We start from the raw sequence: 17,385 nt of genomic DNA on the forward strand, positions 1-17,385 counted from the left end.
CCGGTTAGTCCAAGACCGCTTCATAAATGAGGCTGTCTGCCCCACTCACCCAGTAGTTCCAAATCCTTACACCCTCCTCTCATATATCCCATCTGACATGACCTATTTTACTGTTCTTGATTTAAAAGATGCATTTTTCACCATCCCCTTACACCCTAACTGCCAGTTTCTTTTTGCTTTCACCTGGGAAGACCCGGATACCCATGTCTCCACCCAACTGACATGGACAGTGCTTCCCCAAGGGTTCTGAGATAGCCCCCATTTCTTTGGGCAGGCCCTTGCAGCAGATCTAGCCTCCTGCCCCCTCACCAGCAGCAAAGTCCTCCAGTATGTAGATGAAATCCTCCTCTGTAGTCCTACTAAACAAGACTCTTTGTTAGACTCAGCCATCCTCCTTAACCACTTAGGATCCAAAGGTTACTGAGTATCAAAACACAAAGCTCAAGTCTCCCACCAATGTGTTATATATCTAGGTATTGAAATCACACCCACAACCTGCTCATTAACCACCGAGCGGTTAAAGCTCATCCAAAACCTGTCCCCGCCCCAGAATGCCAAAGAGATTCAATCTTTTCTAGGCCTAGTCGGGTTCTTTAGACACTGGATCCCCAATTTCTCAATGTTAGCCAAACCCCTATATGCTGCCATCAAAGAGGCCCCCGAAGGACCCCTGTCAAATCCAAAACTTGTTTGCCGGTACTTTACACATCTCAAGCGCTGCCTCCTTACACAACCAACACTTTCACTACCAGATTTCAAACGACCTTTTCACCTATACATTGATGAAAAACAAAAGGTAGCCGTAGGAGTCTTAGTCCAACCTGTAGGTCCTACTCACCACCCTATAGCTTATCTATCCAAACAACTAGATCCTACTGTACAAGGGTGGCAGCCTTGCCTTCGGGCTCTGGCTGGAGCTGCCTGTTTAACTCAAGAAGCAAAAAAACTCATTAGAGGCTGTAATCTAACAGTCTTCTCTACCCACCGCCTTCAAGACCTTATTGCCCACAAAAGTATTAGCCACCTAACCCCGTCCAGGCTCCAACTTTTCCACCTCTTGTTCATAGAAGACTCTAACATTGCCCTAGGAGTCTGCTCCTCTCTAAATCCAGCAACCTTACTCCCCAACCCTCTCAAACAACCCCATACTGAACACTCCTGTCCAGAACTTTTAGAGGCCCAACCAGCTAGTCACTTACATTTACATGACCAACCCTTGGAGAGCCCACAGTTAACCCTATTTGTGGATGGCAGTTCTTTTATAAATTCTCAAGGAAACAGACAGGCAGGATACGTGGTAGTTACATCATCCACTGTCCTGGAAGCTAAGCCTTTACCACAAGGAACAACATCACAGCAGGCGGAGCTTATCGCACTAACTAGAGCTCTCCTCCTATCTAGAGGAAAAACAGTAAACATATACACACATTCTAAGTATGCCTTCTTAATTGCACACACCCATTCTGTCATCTGGAAAGAAAGAGGGTTCCTAACCACCTATGGTACCCCCATAATCAACAAAAAGCAAATACTTAAACTGCTAGACACTTTATCAGCACCTTCCAAAGCAGCCATCATACACTGTAAAGGTCATCAGACTCCATCTAACCCGGTGGCAGCTGGCAACAATTTTGCTGACACCACTGCCAAATCGGCTGCCAGATTCTCCACCACTACACTTCCTTCTGTTTGTTTTCTTTCTCCCCAATATACCCCTAATTACACCCAGGAAGAGAAAACCAACTATTACAAGATTCAACAGCCAGAGTAGCCACAGACAATTGGATTTACATTAATAATAAATTAGTTATCCCTAAGACACAACTTTACACCGTCTTAAAGGACATACATAACTCCTTACACATAGGACCTAAGGCTCTACATAACCTCTTAAGCCCCCTCGTCCACTGCCCCGCACTCATGAAGTACCTAACCGAAATCAGTCAACAGTGTTCCACCTGCCTTAAATCAAATCCTCAAGGCGCACTACGCAACCCCCACCCGAGTCACCAACTCAGAGGACACCAGCCAGGCGAAGATTGGCAAATCAATTATACACATTTGCCAAAACATAAAAAATTCAGATATCTCCTAACCCTTATTGACACCTTTTCCAGATGGATAGAGGCTTATCCAACTACAGGAGAAACTGCTAATATAGTTGCTTCCATACTCACTGAATATATCATCCCCAGGTTTGGTCTCCCACTCACACTCCAGTCTGACAACGGCCCAGCCTTCATCTCCAAAGTTGTCCAGCAAGTGGCAGCTCTCCTACAAATAACCTGGAAGCTTCACATCCCTTATAGACCCCAATCCTCAGGTAAAATAGAAAAGGCCAACGGATTAATCAAACAACAACTCACCAAACTGTCACTTGAGACTTGACAGTCATGGGTTACTCTGTTACCCTTAGCCCTAACCCGACTACAGGCGGCCCCGAGGAGTCCAACAGGTCTTAGTCCATTCGAACTAGTTTAGGGACGGCCACTGACCTTACAACAAATACCCACTCTTCCCTCGCCACTAGCAAACTATCTCCCATACTTAACCCTCCTGAGACAACTCCTATGACAACACGCAGAGCTAGCACACCCTCCTCCTACCGACTCCTGCAATCCACATACCGTCCTTAATCCAGGTGACCAAGTATACTTGAAAAATATCCAGGCTAAAGACCTCCAACCCAGGTGAAAGGACCCTACATTGTCCTCTTATCCACACATACAGCAGCCAAACTGTTAGGCCTTACCCACTGGGTACATATCACTCACCTAAAAAAAGCTCCTTCAGAAGATAACTCATAAACAGTCACCCAAATCACCCCCTAACCACCCCCCCCGCCTCTAGCTAAATAAGCTCTTTTAACATATACATGCAACTATTTACTGAATTCCTACACATCCTGTACACACATATAATTGAATTCTCCTATATAATCCCAGACTCAGATCTCCTTCCAGACCCAAGCCCCAACCAGTGGTTCTCTCGTCTCCTTACTTTGATATAACACCTCCAGTGGCAAGGGGACCTTTACAACTATAGTGAAGATGAGGTCCTACTTTGTACTTTCCTTACTATTCTGGTGCTCTACACTCATAGTCAGTAACCCTGTGTTCATATGGAGATTCTCTATAGTTGAAACTTGGTCAGATAACAACAAACAACATTCAGAACTACAAGGCACTGCAGACTGCTCACCTCAAGGCTGTCAATCTGCTCTTTCTATGAACTTCTCCCTAACCTCCACCAAAGATAGATGGGCTCAGCTGTCCCTCTGCTTCCTACATGACCAGACAGAATACAATTGTAAAAACTATTGGCAACAAACCAACCTAGGATGCCCATACAAATATTGCAAAATACACCACTCAATGCTGGATAATACAGAGAACAAGTTAAGCAGTTAGTATCTTTTCACTTATAATGAAAAAATCAATGGAAAACACGCTGGAAACCCCCTATATCATCTAAATATAAAGGACCCCTGGGACCCCTGATGGGCAGATGGAGTAACAGGAGGGCTTTACGGAGATAGCGTTTGGGACTCATATCCAACTGCCATCCTCTTAATAAAAAGGACACTTGTCCAACAAAAATCCCTCCCTAAAAATATACAAGTCCTACAAAATTTAACCTTAGCCATATAATCACAAGAACAGACCCTACAAGATCAACTACATTCCTCCAATAAAGACCCCTTCTCATGGTTAAAGCTTGTCTGTCAAGGGCTAAACCTAACACAGGCAGCTAACATAACAGATCTCTCCCACTGTTTCCTCTGTGCAGCCCTTGAAAGAGACTCCTTAGTGGCAGTCCCCTTACCCACTGCTTTCAAGGCTACAACTGACTCTACCGGCACCCCCCAAAAACCGTTCTTACTCCAGGTCCCACTATACCAAAACCCGGAAAATCCAATCCTTCCTTTTTGCTACTCTTCCCCAAACTCCTCCTGGTGTAATTACACCCAATAGCCCAGTAGGACCCAGAAAGCTCCCGTTGGAGGTTATTTCTGGTGCAATCAAACCCTCTTCAAGATCCTTAACCATACATCCATCAGCCAATCCCTCTGTGTCCCAGTGTCCCTAGTACCTAGCTTAACCCTATATAGCAAAGCAGAAGTGGCTGAACTCACTTTACAATTTAACTCTCCTCCTAATAATCTCCAAAAAACGGGCAGTCTTCCTTCCTCTAGTCATCGGAATCTCCTTGGCCTCCTCTCTAGTGGCATCAGGCCTCGGAACCGGAGCCCTGGCCCATTCCATACAGTCCACCCAATCCCTCACTCGCCAAATACAAGAAGCAATAGAGGCATCTGCTGAAAGCTTAGCATCATTACAGAGACAAATCACCTCAATAGCCCAAGTTGCAGCCCAAAACAGACGGGCATTAGATCTTCTTACTGCTGAAAAAGGAGGAACATGCCTTTTCTTACGAGAAGAGTGCTGTTGTTACATTAACGAATCAGGATTAGTTGACACTAACATCCAGACCCTCAAAAGAATCAAGACAGAGTTAAGGAACTATAATACCCCTCTCTCTCCTGGACCATCCTTATGGTTCCTCCCAATAATACAACAGATGCTCCCATTTCTTATACCCATTTTAATCCTATGTTTAATAATGTGCTTTGCTCCCATTCTAATCAAATTTCTCCGAGCCAAGGTCCAAGAGATCACCCGAGTCACCTTCAACCAAATGCTCCTGCATCCCTACACCCAACTGCCAACCTTGGACCCTAACTACGCCCCCTAACAGCAGGAAGCAGCGAGACAGATAACGACGCCCCTAATTCTTATAATTAATAAGAGGTTGGACTGTTCGAGTGAGGGAGAAAGGACAAGATGGAAGAAGGTAAAGAAGGTAAACAAGATGGTGCAGTTCCGGGTTCATCAGCGACTTTCCCGCACCCGGGAAAAACACTGATTGTCTGCGCCTGCGCATTGTGACGTCAAAACAAAGAAATCGAAACTTACCCAGCCACGCCTATGAAGACGCCCCTACCCCCGCCCCTGTCCTGCCCACCTCAAGCCCCATCCATAAAAGGCCACTCCCGGAAGACATCGCCGTGAACTTCCTCCGTCCCTCTTCATATGCGGACCTAGGAACCTCGCCCGAGAATGCTGGAGCGACTTCCTCGGCCTCCACCGCAGGAGACCAGTGAACCTCGCCCTTTCCTCCTTCACATTGGCTAGCTAATAAAGTTTTTTTACCTTGCCTACTTGCCTCATCTCTGGCGCCTGCTCCGGTGGTCGCATAAAACAAATCAATAATATGCCAAAGAAGCAGAAGGGGAAGCAGGCAAGTGCAAGGAGACAAAACATGAGAGGCAGCCTCACTTTACATAACCACCTGGCCTCGCAGTAACTAACCAGTCCTACAGGGTTAGAACTACTCCTTTGAGAATGGCATTAATTTCCCTTAACAACCTAATCACCTTTCTTTTCCATGCTTTTACTTCCTCCTCAACATCACCACATTGGGGACCAAGCCTCAACATGAGTTTTGGTCGGAAGAAACCACAGCATTCTGCTCCTCACTCCCCAAACTCATGTCCTTCTTACAATGCAAAATCTTCCCATCCCCCAAATCTCCCAAATCTTAACTTGTCCTGCACCAACCTAAAAGTCCAAAGCCCAAAGTCTCGTCTGGGAAATTGTGAAATCAAAACAGGTTATCTATTTCCCAGATACAATGGTGGGACAGGCATAGGGTACACATTCCCATTCCAAAAGGGAGAAATAGGCAAGAAGAAAGAAAGAAGAAAGGAGTAACAGGCCCAAAGCAAGTTCAAAACCTAGCAGGTTAGCCATTAAATTTTAAAGTTGGAGAATAATCTCCCTAAACTCCACGCACACTAGCGTTGGAGGAGGAGCCCCGAAGGCCTCAGGCAGCCCTGCCCCCATGGCTTTGCTGGTGCAACCCACATGGCTGCTCTCATGGGCTGGAGTCTGATGCCTGTAACTTTCCCAGGCAGGCATTACCACCTGCCGGTGACACTACAATTCTGGGGTCCCAAGGGTGGCTCAGCCCTTGTGACTCTACTAAGCATTACCCTAGTAAGAGAACTCAGCAGTGGTTGCACCCCTGTGACAAATCACTACCTGGGCCCCTAGGCTTTTCAATCACCCTCAGATATTTAAGTGGAGGAAGTCACACCTCCATAGTTCTTGCATTCTGCACATGGAACTGCCAAGGCTTAGTTTGTACCTTCTGTAGTTTGAGCATGAGCCACATCTGGGCCTGTTTGAATGAAGATGTAGTGCTGCCAAGGTTTACAGTTTGTACCATTTGGAGGAACAAGCTGAGCTGTACCTGAGGCAGTTAAGCCACCACTGGCTGAGGAGTCCTGCTCCTGAATGCAGAGAGCAGAGAGACCCTAGCCTACCCTACCTAGGCTCAAGGTAGCAAACCCTTGCTGCCCTCAAGATCCTAACATTCTCAGACTGTGATAAGGGGAGCAGCCTCAAAGATCTCTAAAATGCCTTCAGGGTCATTCTCCCATTGTCCTGATGATTAGTACCAGGTTCCCTTCTAGCCATATTAATCTCTTTAGCAAATAGTTTCTGGGTATTGCTGTGATGTACTCTATATTTTATTATTACTTTATTATGTATCTTAACTTCTCTACCAGAATGTAAACTAAGCTCCACAAGAAAAGAAACAGTGTTTTCATCCTTTACAGTACCAAGTACAGTGCTTTTCACTTAGCAGATCACAATAAGTCATGCTGAATTAAATTGCTATTTCTTTAGTGTCAACATCTATGTATGTGAGATGAGCAGAACGTAGTGCACCAATTTCTCATTTTAATGGTGTTTAAGAACCTTTAAAGGTTTTAGCGTGATTGATTCAGATGCAGAAACACAGCAGTTGTAAAGAGGACTAAAATAAAGGGACTGATTGCCCTTATTGTTCAACACAGGAACAGAGTCTTAGGTTTTTTTTTAAGCTTTTTATCTAAGTTTAATTCATATGATGCCTCATAAATGTTTACCAATAATAACAATAAAAATTTCATGTGGAAGTCTCTCTTCTTTACTTCTCTTATCTCCAAGGTTTTTATGCTTAAAGAAAAAAAATATTGATACAGAGTTGGCCAACATGACTGAATAGAAGTAGCTAGTGTACGCCACTCTCATGAAGAGAAATGGAACAGGTGAGTAAATACAGCACCTTCAATGGAAACATCCAAGTACATGCATTGGAAACTCATCAAGGAAACAACCTGACCCATGGAGAATGGAGAAAAGCAAGGCAGGATGACTGCCCACCCAGGAGTGACATGGAGCCAGGAGAGCCTCCTCGGCCCAGGGAAGTGGTGAGTGAGTGAGCAACCCCTGGGACCCACGCTTCTCCCACGAATCTTTGCAACTATTGGGTCAGGAGTCCCTCTCACGGACCCACTCCATCAGGGCATTCAGTCTGATATACAGAGCTACATGGAATCTTGGCAGAGCAGCCACTCAGGCACACACACAGCCCCAGCAGCCTTAGATACCCAGGCTTCCTAGCAAAAGCAGTTGCAACTCCAGCAAAGCAGGTTAGACCCCTATACGTGTCCCTAGGAAGTGACAGTTTGCAGGCCTTGTTTCCATGGAATCTTTCAGGATAAGACCCACTGGCTTGGGAAACAAGCCAGCCACTAGTAGCAGCATTACAGCTCCCTGAGATGGAGCTCCCAAGGGCAGAGACAGGCCACCATATCTGTTATTTCACAGCCTTAGCCATTGTTGCCTTTGGGCTCTAGGGAGTCCCAGTTGACTAGGGACTGCAGTGGTCCCCTGGCACAGCCCAGAAGCTATATGGAAAAGCAGTCAAATTGCTTATTCACATGGATCCCAGATCCCATTTCTCTTCACTGCGTAGAATCTCCCGCCTGGGGTCTCTAGTTACCCCCACTGGTGTTTTCCAACCCACCGATTTCAAACTTCTCTGGGATAGAGGTCACAGAGGGTGGTGTGGGCTGCCATCTTTGCTGTTTGATAGCTTTCGCCATTCTTGCTTTTGGGCTTTGGGCAGTCTGAGGCAACTGGGGGATGGAACAGACCCCAAGCATAGCACAGCTACTCTATGAAAACATAGGCAGACTGCCTTCTTAAGTGGATCCCTGATCCTGTTCTTCCCCACTGGGCAGGACCTCCCAACTGGGGTCTCCAGCCACCTCCTACAGGTGTGTTTGGACCGGCAACAGGTCCATACCTCCCTGGGACACAGCAAGCTCCCAGAAGAAGGGGCGGGCCACCATCTTTGTTGTTTTGCAGACTTCACTGTGGATAGCTTCAGGTACTGGAAAATCCAAGGTGACTAGGGACTGGAGCAGACCCCCAGCATGCTGCCGCAGTGCCACAGAAAACTGGCCAGACTGTTTGTCATGTGGGTCCCTAATCCTGTATATCCTCGCTGGGCAGGTTCTCCAGCTGGGGCTCTTGAGCCAGTAGCAGTTCTGCAACTCCCTGGACAGAGCTCCTAGTGGGAGGGACGGGTTGCCACGTTTGCTCTCTCACAGCTCTCACCCTTGCTGTCTCTGGGCTCTGCAGAATCTGTGGGGAGCAGGGGCTGGTCTGAATTCCCAGCACAGAGCAATCAACTCGTGGAAAAGTAGCCAGATTGTTCTCCATGCAGGTCCTGGTCCTCATTTCTCTTCACTGGGCAGGGCCTCCCAATCTGGGACTCTAGTGCACCACCACCATGCCCCTGCCTGATCACTGCAATTAGAGGCATAAGCAGCCCAGCATTTCTCTGAGGAGGAAATCCCAGAGTCAAACTCCATCACTACAGTTGTAGTGGTACCACCCTAAGAGCCCTCAGGCTGGGAAAGGAACAAACGGCCTAGTCACTATGCTGGCACCTCCAATATACCACAGTCACTATATGGAGAGGAGTGCAGTCCTTCTTCTCTAGTAACCCTGCCCCCACCCCACTCCTTACCAGGCAGGGTCCTTGGCTCATAACCACAGAACAGTCACTTTATCCATGGCTGAGCATACCCACTGGTAGTGACCCAAAGTTTCCCTGAGGAGAGGCTCCCAGAGGTATCCTAAAGCCCTTCTGCCACTGCCACAGCAGCAGTTCCTTCCCTGCTGCCAGTGTTCTGGGAAGAAACAGCCTGAGGGATACACCCGAGTTTACAGCACACCACAGGCACCATATGGAACAAATACCAGCCTCTCCTCTTGGTGAGCCCTCAATCCCTTGCTCCTCAACAAGCAGAGCCCGAAGCTCATGCCAGCAGTGCAGCTATCCCACCCCACTGGCTGAACACTCTAGTAACAGCAGCTCCACACTCCACATTTCTCGGAGGCAGAGCCAACCAAAAGCCTCTCTGCCATTGCCTCTGCAGTGGTACTACCCCTGCTACCCTCAGACTAGTGAAGACTAAGTTACTTATCCACACCTCCAATAAGTTGCAGTCAACTGAAGGAGAGGAGGCCAGTCTGTCTCCTATGGACCCCATCCACATCCTCTGCTCATCACCAGGCAGGGAACCCCTGACTTGGGCCCATAGCATAGAACCCCCCCATCCTGGGCTGATTGCACTGAGCAATTGCTGACCTTCATCTCTCTGGGGGTGGAGCCTACAGGAAACAAGCAAAAGATACTTGGTCACAACTACTACGAAGGTCCCTTCCTCTGCTGCTTCCAAGTTGAGGAGGAAACATAAACCCTGAGATCACCCCAGAGCTGTGGTGGGCAGCCCGGGAGGGCCAAGCCACAATCTCCAGCCAGTACTCAAGTGGGAGAGGAGCACATACTTTCAGAGCATTGAGAGGGAGCACAGCTGCAACTGCAGAAATATAGGGGAGCCACACAACTGAGCAACAGCCTACCTACCAACTGACCACTACCCCTAAGCACCACCTACTGGATCACACCAAAGCTTCAACACCAAAAATACCTTGCTAACATACCCACTGTGAAGCCAAAGACAAGAAGTCAGCTACAAAAAAAGACCATGCAAAAAGCCTTGGCCTTGTGAAAACATCTAGAAAACAGATCTATTGACTGTACTCAATCTACACAACAGTTAAAGAAACCCCCACATACAGAGTTGAGAAAGAACCAATGCAAGAACTCCAGCAACTCAAATGGTCAGAGTGTCTGTGTCCTCCAAATGACCACATTAGTTCTTCAACAAGCATTCTTAACCAGGCTGAGTTAGCTGAAATGACAGAAAGAGAATTCAGAATACAGATAGGAACAAAGGTTATTGAGAGTCAGGAGAATGGCAAAACTTAATCCAAGGAAACTAAGAAACACAATGGATAGAGGAGCTGACAGATGAAATAGCTGGTATAAAAAAGTACCTAACTGATCCGATAGAACTCACCCTACAAGAATTTCAAATGCAATCACAAGTAATAACAGCAGAAAAGACCAAGCTGAGGAAAGAATCTCAGAACTTGAAGACTGGCTTTCTGAAATAAGTCAGACAAAAATAAAGAAAAAAGAATGAAAAGGAATTAACAAAGCTTCCAAGAAATAAGGGACTATGAAAAGAGACCAAATCTACAAATCACTGGCATCCCACAAAGGGACAGAGAGAAAGCAAATGACCTGGAAAATGTATTTCAGGATATCATCCATGAAAATTCCCCAACCTTGCTAGAGAAGCCAACAGTCAAATTTAGGAAATACAGAGAATCCCTGCAAGATTCTACACAAGAAAATAGTCCCCAAGACACATAATCATCAGACTTCCCAAGGTCAAAATGAAAGAAAGAATGTTAAAGGCAGCCAGAGAGAAAGGGCAAGCCACCTACAAAGGGAACCCTATCACACTAACAGCAGACTACTCAGCTGAAACGCTATAAGCCGGAAGAGATTGGGGGCCTATATTCAGCATTCTTAAAGAAAAAAACTTCAACCAAGCATTTCAAATCCAGCCAAACTAAGCTTACTAAGCAAAGGAGAAATAAAATCCTTTTCAGATAAGCAAATGCTGAAGGAGTTCATTATCAAAAGACCCACCTTACAAGAGATCTTGAAAGAAGCACTAAATATGGAAAGGAAAAACCATTACCAGCCAATACAAAAACACACCTAAGTATACAGACTACTGTGACACTATAAAGCAAACAAGTCAGCATAATAACCAGCTAACAACACAATTACAAGATCAATTCCACACATATCAATACTAACCTTGAATGTAAATAGGCTAAATGCCCCCATTTAAAAGACAAAGAGGCTGGGCATGGTGGCTCATGCCTGTAATCCCAGCATTTTGGGAAGCTGAGGTGGGCAGATCACTAAGGCCAGGAGTTTGAGACCAGCCTGGCCAACACAGTGAAGCCCATCTCTACTAAAAATACCAACAATTAGCTGGGTATGGTGGCACATGCCTGTAATCCCAGCTACTCAGGAGCTTGAGACATGAAAATTGCTTGAAACTGGGATGTGGAGGTTGCAGTGAGCGGAGATTGTGCCACCATACTCCAGCCAGCCTGAGTGACAGAGTGAAAATCTGTCTAAAAAAAAAAAAAGGCAAAATGGCAAGCTGGATAAAAAAAGCAAGACCTAATGGAGACCCATCTCACCCACAATGACACCCACAGGCTCAAAATAAAGGGATGGAGAAAAATCACCATGCAAATGGAAATAAGAAAAAAGTAGAGGATATAACCCTAATTTCAGACAAAATAGACTTTAAACCAACAAAGATTTAAAAAGACAAAGAAGGGCATTACATAATGGTAAAGGGTTCAATCCAACAAGAAGACCTAACTGTCCTAAATATATATGCACCCAACACAGGAGCACCCAAATTCATAAAGCATGTTCTTAGAGACCTACAAAGAGACTTAGACTCCCACACAGTAACAGCTGGAAACTTCAACACTCCACTGACAGTATGAGAGAGAACACTGAGGCAGAAAATTAACAAAGATATTTAGGACCTGAACTCAACATTGGACCAAATGGATCTAATAAACCTCTACAGAACTCTCCATCCCAAAACAACAGACAATATATTCTCCTTGCCACATGGCACCTACTCTAAAACTGACCACACAATCGGACATAAAATGATCCTCAGCAAATGCAAAAGAACTGAAATCATACAAAACACACTCTTGGACCACAGTGCAATAACAATAGAAGTCAAGACTAAAACAATCACTCAAAACCATGCAATTACATGGAAATTAAACCACCTGCTCCTGAATGACTTTGGGTAAATAATGAAATTAAGGCAGAAGTCAAGAGGTTCTTTGAAACTAATGAGAACAAAGATAAAAACAGAAGAATCTCTGGGACACAGCTAAGGCTGTGGTTAAGAGGGAAATACATAGCACTAAATGCCTATATCAGTTAAGTTAGATCTCAAATTAACAACTTAACATCATAACTGAAAAAAATTAGAGAAGCAAGAGCAAAGCACAAACCATTCAAAAGATCAATGAATCTAGGAGCTGGTTATTTTAAAAAATTAGTAAGATAATCTGCTAGTAGACTAATAAAGAAAAAAGGGAGACAATTCAAATAAACACAATTAGAAATGACAAAGGGGATGTTACCACTGACCTGACAGAAACAAAAATAAGCATCAGAGGCCAGGCGCAGTGGCTCACACCTGTAATCCCAGCACTTTGGGAGGCCAAGGCGGGCAGATCACGAGGTCAGGAAAGTGAGATCACCCTGGTTAACACAGTGAACCCCTGTCTCTACTAAAAATACAAAAAATTAGCTGGGTGTGTGCAGGTGCCTATAGTCCCAGCTACTCAGGAAGCTGAGGCAGGAGAATGGCATGAATTTGGGAGGTGGAGCTTGCAGTGAGCTGAAATTGCCACTGCACTCCAGCCTGGGCAACAGAGTGAGACTCCATCTCAAAAAAATAAAAAAATAAAAAAGTAAGCATCAGAAACTACTATGAACATCTCTATGCACACAAACTAGAAAACCTTGAAGAGATGGATAAATTCCTGGACACATACGTCCTCTCAAGACTGAATGAGGAAGAAATTGATTCCCTGAGCAGACCAGTAATGAACTCCAAAATTGAGTCAATAATAAAAAGCCTGCCAAGCAGCCGGGCACAGTGGCTCATGCCTATAATCCAGATACTTTGGGAGGCCGAGGCAGGCAGATCACAAGGTCAAGAGATTGAGACCATCCTGGCCAACATGGTGAAACCGCGTCTCTACTAAAAATACAAGAATTAGCTGGGCGTGGTGGCGCGCACCTGTAGTGAGCTGAGACCGCGCCACTGCACTCCAGCCTGGGCAACAAGAGCAAGACTCTGTCTCAAAAAAAAAAAAAAAAAAAAAAAAAAAAAAAAAAAAACCCCCAAACAAAAAAAAAAAAAAAAAAAACCAGGACCACACAGACAAATTCTACCAGATGTACAAAGAAGAGCAGATATCATTCCTACTGAAACTATTCCAAAAAATCGAGGAAGAGGGACTCCCCCTCAACTCATTCTATGAGACCCATATCATCCTGATTCCAAAACCTGGAAGAGACAACAAAAAAGGAAACTTCAGGCCAATATCTTTGATGAACATTGATGCAAAAACCCTCAACAAAATACTTGCAAGCCAAATCCAGCAGCACATCAAAAAGTTAATACACTATGATCAAGTAGGCTTCCTCCCTGGATGCAAGGCTGGTTCAATATATGCAAATCAATAAATGTGATTCATCACATAAACAGAACTAAGGACAAAAACCACATAATTTTCTAAATAGATGAAGAAAAGGCTCTTGATAAAATTCAACATTCATTCATGTTAAAAAAAAAAAAACTCTCAATAAACTAGGTACTGAAGGAATATACCTCAAAATAATAAGAGCCATCTATGACAGACCCACAGCCAACATCAATGAATGGGGAAAAGCTGGAAACATTCCCTTTGAAAACCCGTACAAGACAAGGATGCCCTCTCTCACTACTCCTATTCAACATAGTATTGGAAGTCCTGGTCAGAGCAATCAGGCAGGAGAAAGAAATAAAAGGCATCCAAGTAGGAACAGAGAAAGACAAACTATCCTTGTTTGCAGATGACCTGATCCTATATCTAGAAAACCCCATAGTCTTGGCCCAAAAGCCCCTTCAGCTGATAAACAACTTCAGCAAAGTTTCAGGATACAAAATCAATCTACACAAATAACTAGCATTTTTATACACCAACAACAGCCAAGCCAAGGGCCAAATCAGGAACATAATCCCATTCACAATTGCTACAAAAAGAATAAAATACCTAGGAATACAGCTAACCAAGTAGGTGGAAGAGATCTACAAAAAGAATTACAAAACACTACTCACAGAAATCAGAAATGACACAAATAAATGGGAAAACATTCCATCCTCATGGATAAGAATAATGAACATCATTAAAATGGCCATACTGCCCAAAGCAATTTATACATTAAATGCTACTCCTATCAAACTATGAATGACATTCTTCACAGAACTAGAAAAAACTATTTTAAAATTCATATGGAACCAAAAAAGAGCCCAAATAGCCAAGGCAATCCTAAGCAAAAAGAACAAAGCTGGAAGTCTCACATTACCCAACTTCAAACTGTACTCAGGGCAACAACAACCAAAACAGCATGGTATTGGTACAAAAACAGACACATAGACCAATGGAACAGAACACAGAGCCCAGAAATAAGGCTGCACACCTACAACCATCTGATCTTTGACAAAGCTGTCAAAAACAAACAATGGGGAAAGGACTCCCTTCCTATTCAATAAGTGGTGCTAGGATAACTGGTAAGCTGTATGCAGAAGACTGAACTGGACCCTTTTCATACACCATATACAAAAACCAATTCAAGACGGATAAAAGACTTAAATCTAAAATGCAAAAATATAAAAACCCTGGAACACAACCTAGGCAATACCATTTGGAATATAGGAATGGGCAAAGGTTTCATGACAATGATGCCAAAAGCAATGTCAACAAAAGGAAAAACTGACAAATGGGATCTAATTAAACTTAAGAACTTCTGCACAGCAAAAGAAATTATCAACAGAGTAAAGAAATAACCTACAGAATGGGAAAAATTGCAAACTATGCATCTGTACAAAGGTCTAATATCCAGCATCTTAAGGAACTTAGATTTACAAAGGAAAAAAAAAAAAAACCTCATTAAAATGTGGGCAAAGGACATGAACAAACATGTTTCAAAAGGAGACATATATGAGGCCAACAAGAATATATATATATAAAAGCTCAATATCACTGATCATTAGAGAAATGGCAATCAAAACTACAATGAGATATCATCTCACACCAGTCAGAATGGCTGTTATTAAAAAGTTAAAACATAATAGATGCCGCAAGGTTGCAGAGAAAAGGGAACACACACACTGTTAGTGGGAGTGTAAATTGGTTCAAATATTGTGGAAAGCAGTGTGGTGATTCCTCAAAGAGCTAAAAACAGAACCACCATTTGACTCAGCAACCCCATCATAGGGTATATAGCCAAAGGAATAAAAATCATTCTACCATAAAGACACATGCACACTTACAGTCATCACAGCACTATTCACAATAACAAAGACATGGAATCCACCTAAATGCTCATCAATGGTAGACTGGATAAAGAAAATGTTTTACATATACGGCCATAATAAAGAATAAGATCATGTCTCTTGCAGGAACATGGATGGAGCTGGAAGCCTTAGTAAACTAACAAAGGAACAGAAAACCAAATATAGCATGTTCTCACTTATAAGTAGAAGCTAAATTACGAGAACTCATGGACACAAAGAAGGGACCAACACACACTGGGGCCTACCTGAGGGTGGACAGTGGAAGGAGGGAGAGGATCAGGAAAAATAACTATTGGGTACTAGGCCTAGTACCTGGGTCATGAAATAATCTGTACAACAAATCCCCATGATATGAGTTTATCTATGTAACACTCCTGCACAGATAACACTGAATCTAAAATAAAAGTTTTTTAAAAAAGAAGAAAATATTTTCTAAAAATTCTTAAGTGGGCTTCAACTTCTCATGGTACCTATTAAAATTTTGATAATAAACATTGCTTAGGGTAGCTATATAATACTTATCAATAAATGAATTTGAAATGTAATTCATTGGAAAAAATATAAAATCTTTTTACTACAGAAAAAGTCAACATAAAGTTTTAGAATTCACGACATTGAAAAACAAGCTAAATGACAACAACAATCTATACTGATTAATATTTCATTTACTGTTGCTCAAAGTTAGACAACAGTAGGTTCAAATAGCCTTGGATTCTTAAAAATCTTTAGTAAAACAAATACATGGGAATAATATTAGTGATTAATCCATACAGTAAGCAGATTCATTAAGTTAGCATTATTTTGCTTTCATAGAATATTTTTCTTCTTAAGAAAACATAAAAATAAAATTTTACATTGGTTCTTGTCAAAATCCAATTAATAACCAAATAATTATTTCTAAGTGCAACTTATTTCTAAGTGCAATAAGCCCTTAACTGAAGGGCTTACTGAAACAAAGCCACTGTAAAAGAGCTTTTCAAGAAGTTACAATATAATAGGAAAATAAATCGGTCCATATATTTTGTTGCAAAAGGTGAACAAAGCTAATCAAATTCAGGAGAAAAAACTCTGAATAATTATGAACTACCTTTTAAAAATAAAAAGCGTGCTTTGTGATTAGGTGTCTTTATTCTTTCTCTTATTAATATAAAAAGTATTTGTTTGTTTTAGAAAATCCCAGCACTTTGGGAGGCCGAGGCGGGTGGATCACGAGGTCAGGAGATCGAGACTATCCTGGCTAACATGGTGAAACCCGTCTCTACTAAAATACAAAAAACTAGCCGGTGGTGGTGGTGCCTGTAGTCTCAGCTACTTGGGAGGCTGAGGTGGGAGAATGGCGTGAACGGGAGAAGTGGCGGAGCTTACAGTGAGCGAGATCCGCGCCACTGCCTCCAGCCTGGGAGCACACAGAGACTCCGTCTCAAAAACCATCAAATATTCCCAATAAAGACTTCATTTCATCAGCTTCATCATCAGGATGGTATATTTGGAGAAAAAGAAGAAAAATACAAAATAACTATTTTTAAAAAAAAAAAAAAAAAAAAACACACAATTTATTTTAAAATACACAATAAATAATACAATAAAATAAATGAAGATTTCTGTGAAGTTAATGTATCAAATAAACTTCAGTATGCATAACTCTGTAGGAAGTCTGTTGAGGAAAATTAGACTTCATAAACTCTAAATGGTAGGAACTGTAAAGTTATTTCTTTAAACATATTGAAAAGTTATGTCATTTAATAAATATGTGAACAGCCTGGTCCAAGGGAAGTGGTGTTTACAACTAATTGATCACAACCAGTTACAAATTTCTTTGTTTCTTCTGCACTCCCACTGCTTCACTTGACTAGTCTTAAACAAATAAAAACAAAACA

Source organism: Papio anubis, chromosome 1 (assembly GCF_008728515.1).
Source record: "Papio anubis isolate 15944 chromosome 1, Panubis1.0, whole genome shotgun sequence".
NCBI classification, from domain to species: domain Eukaryota; kingdom Metazoa; phylum Chordata; class Mammalia; order Primates; family Cercopithecidae; genus Papio; species Papio anubis.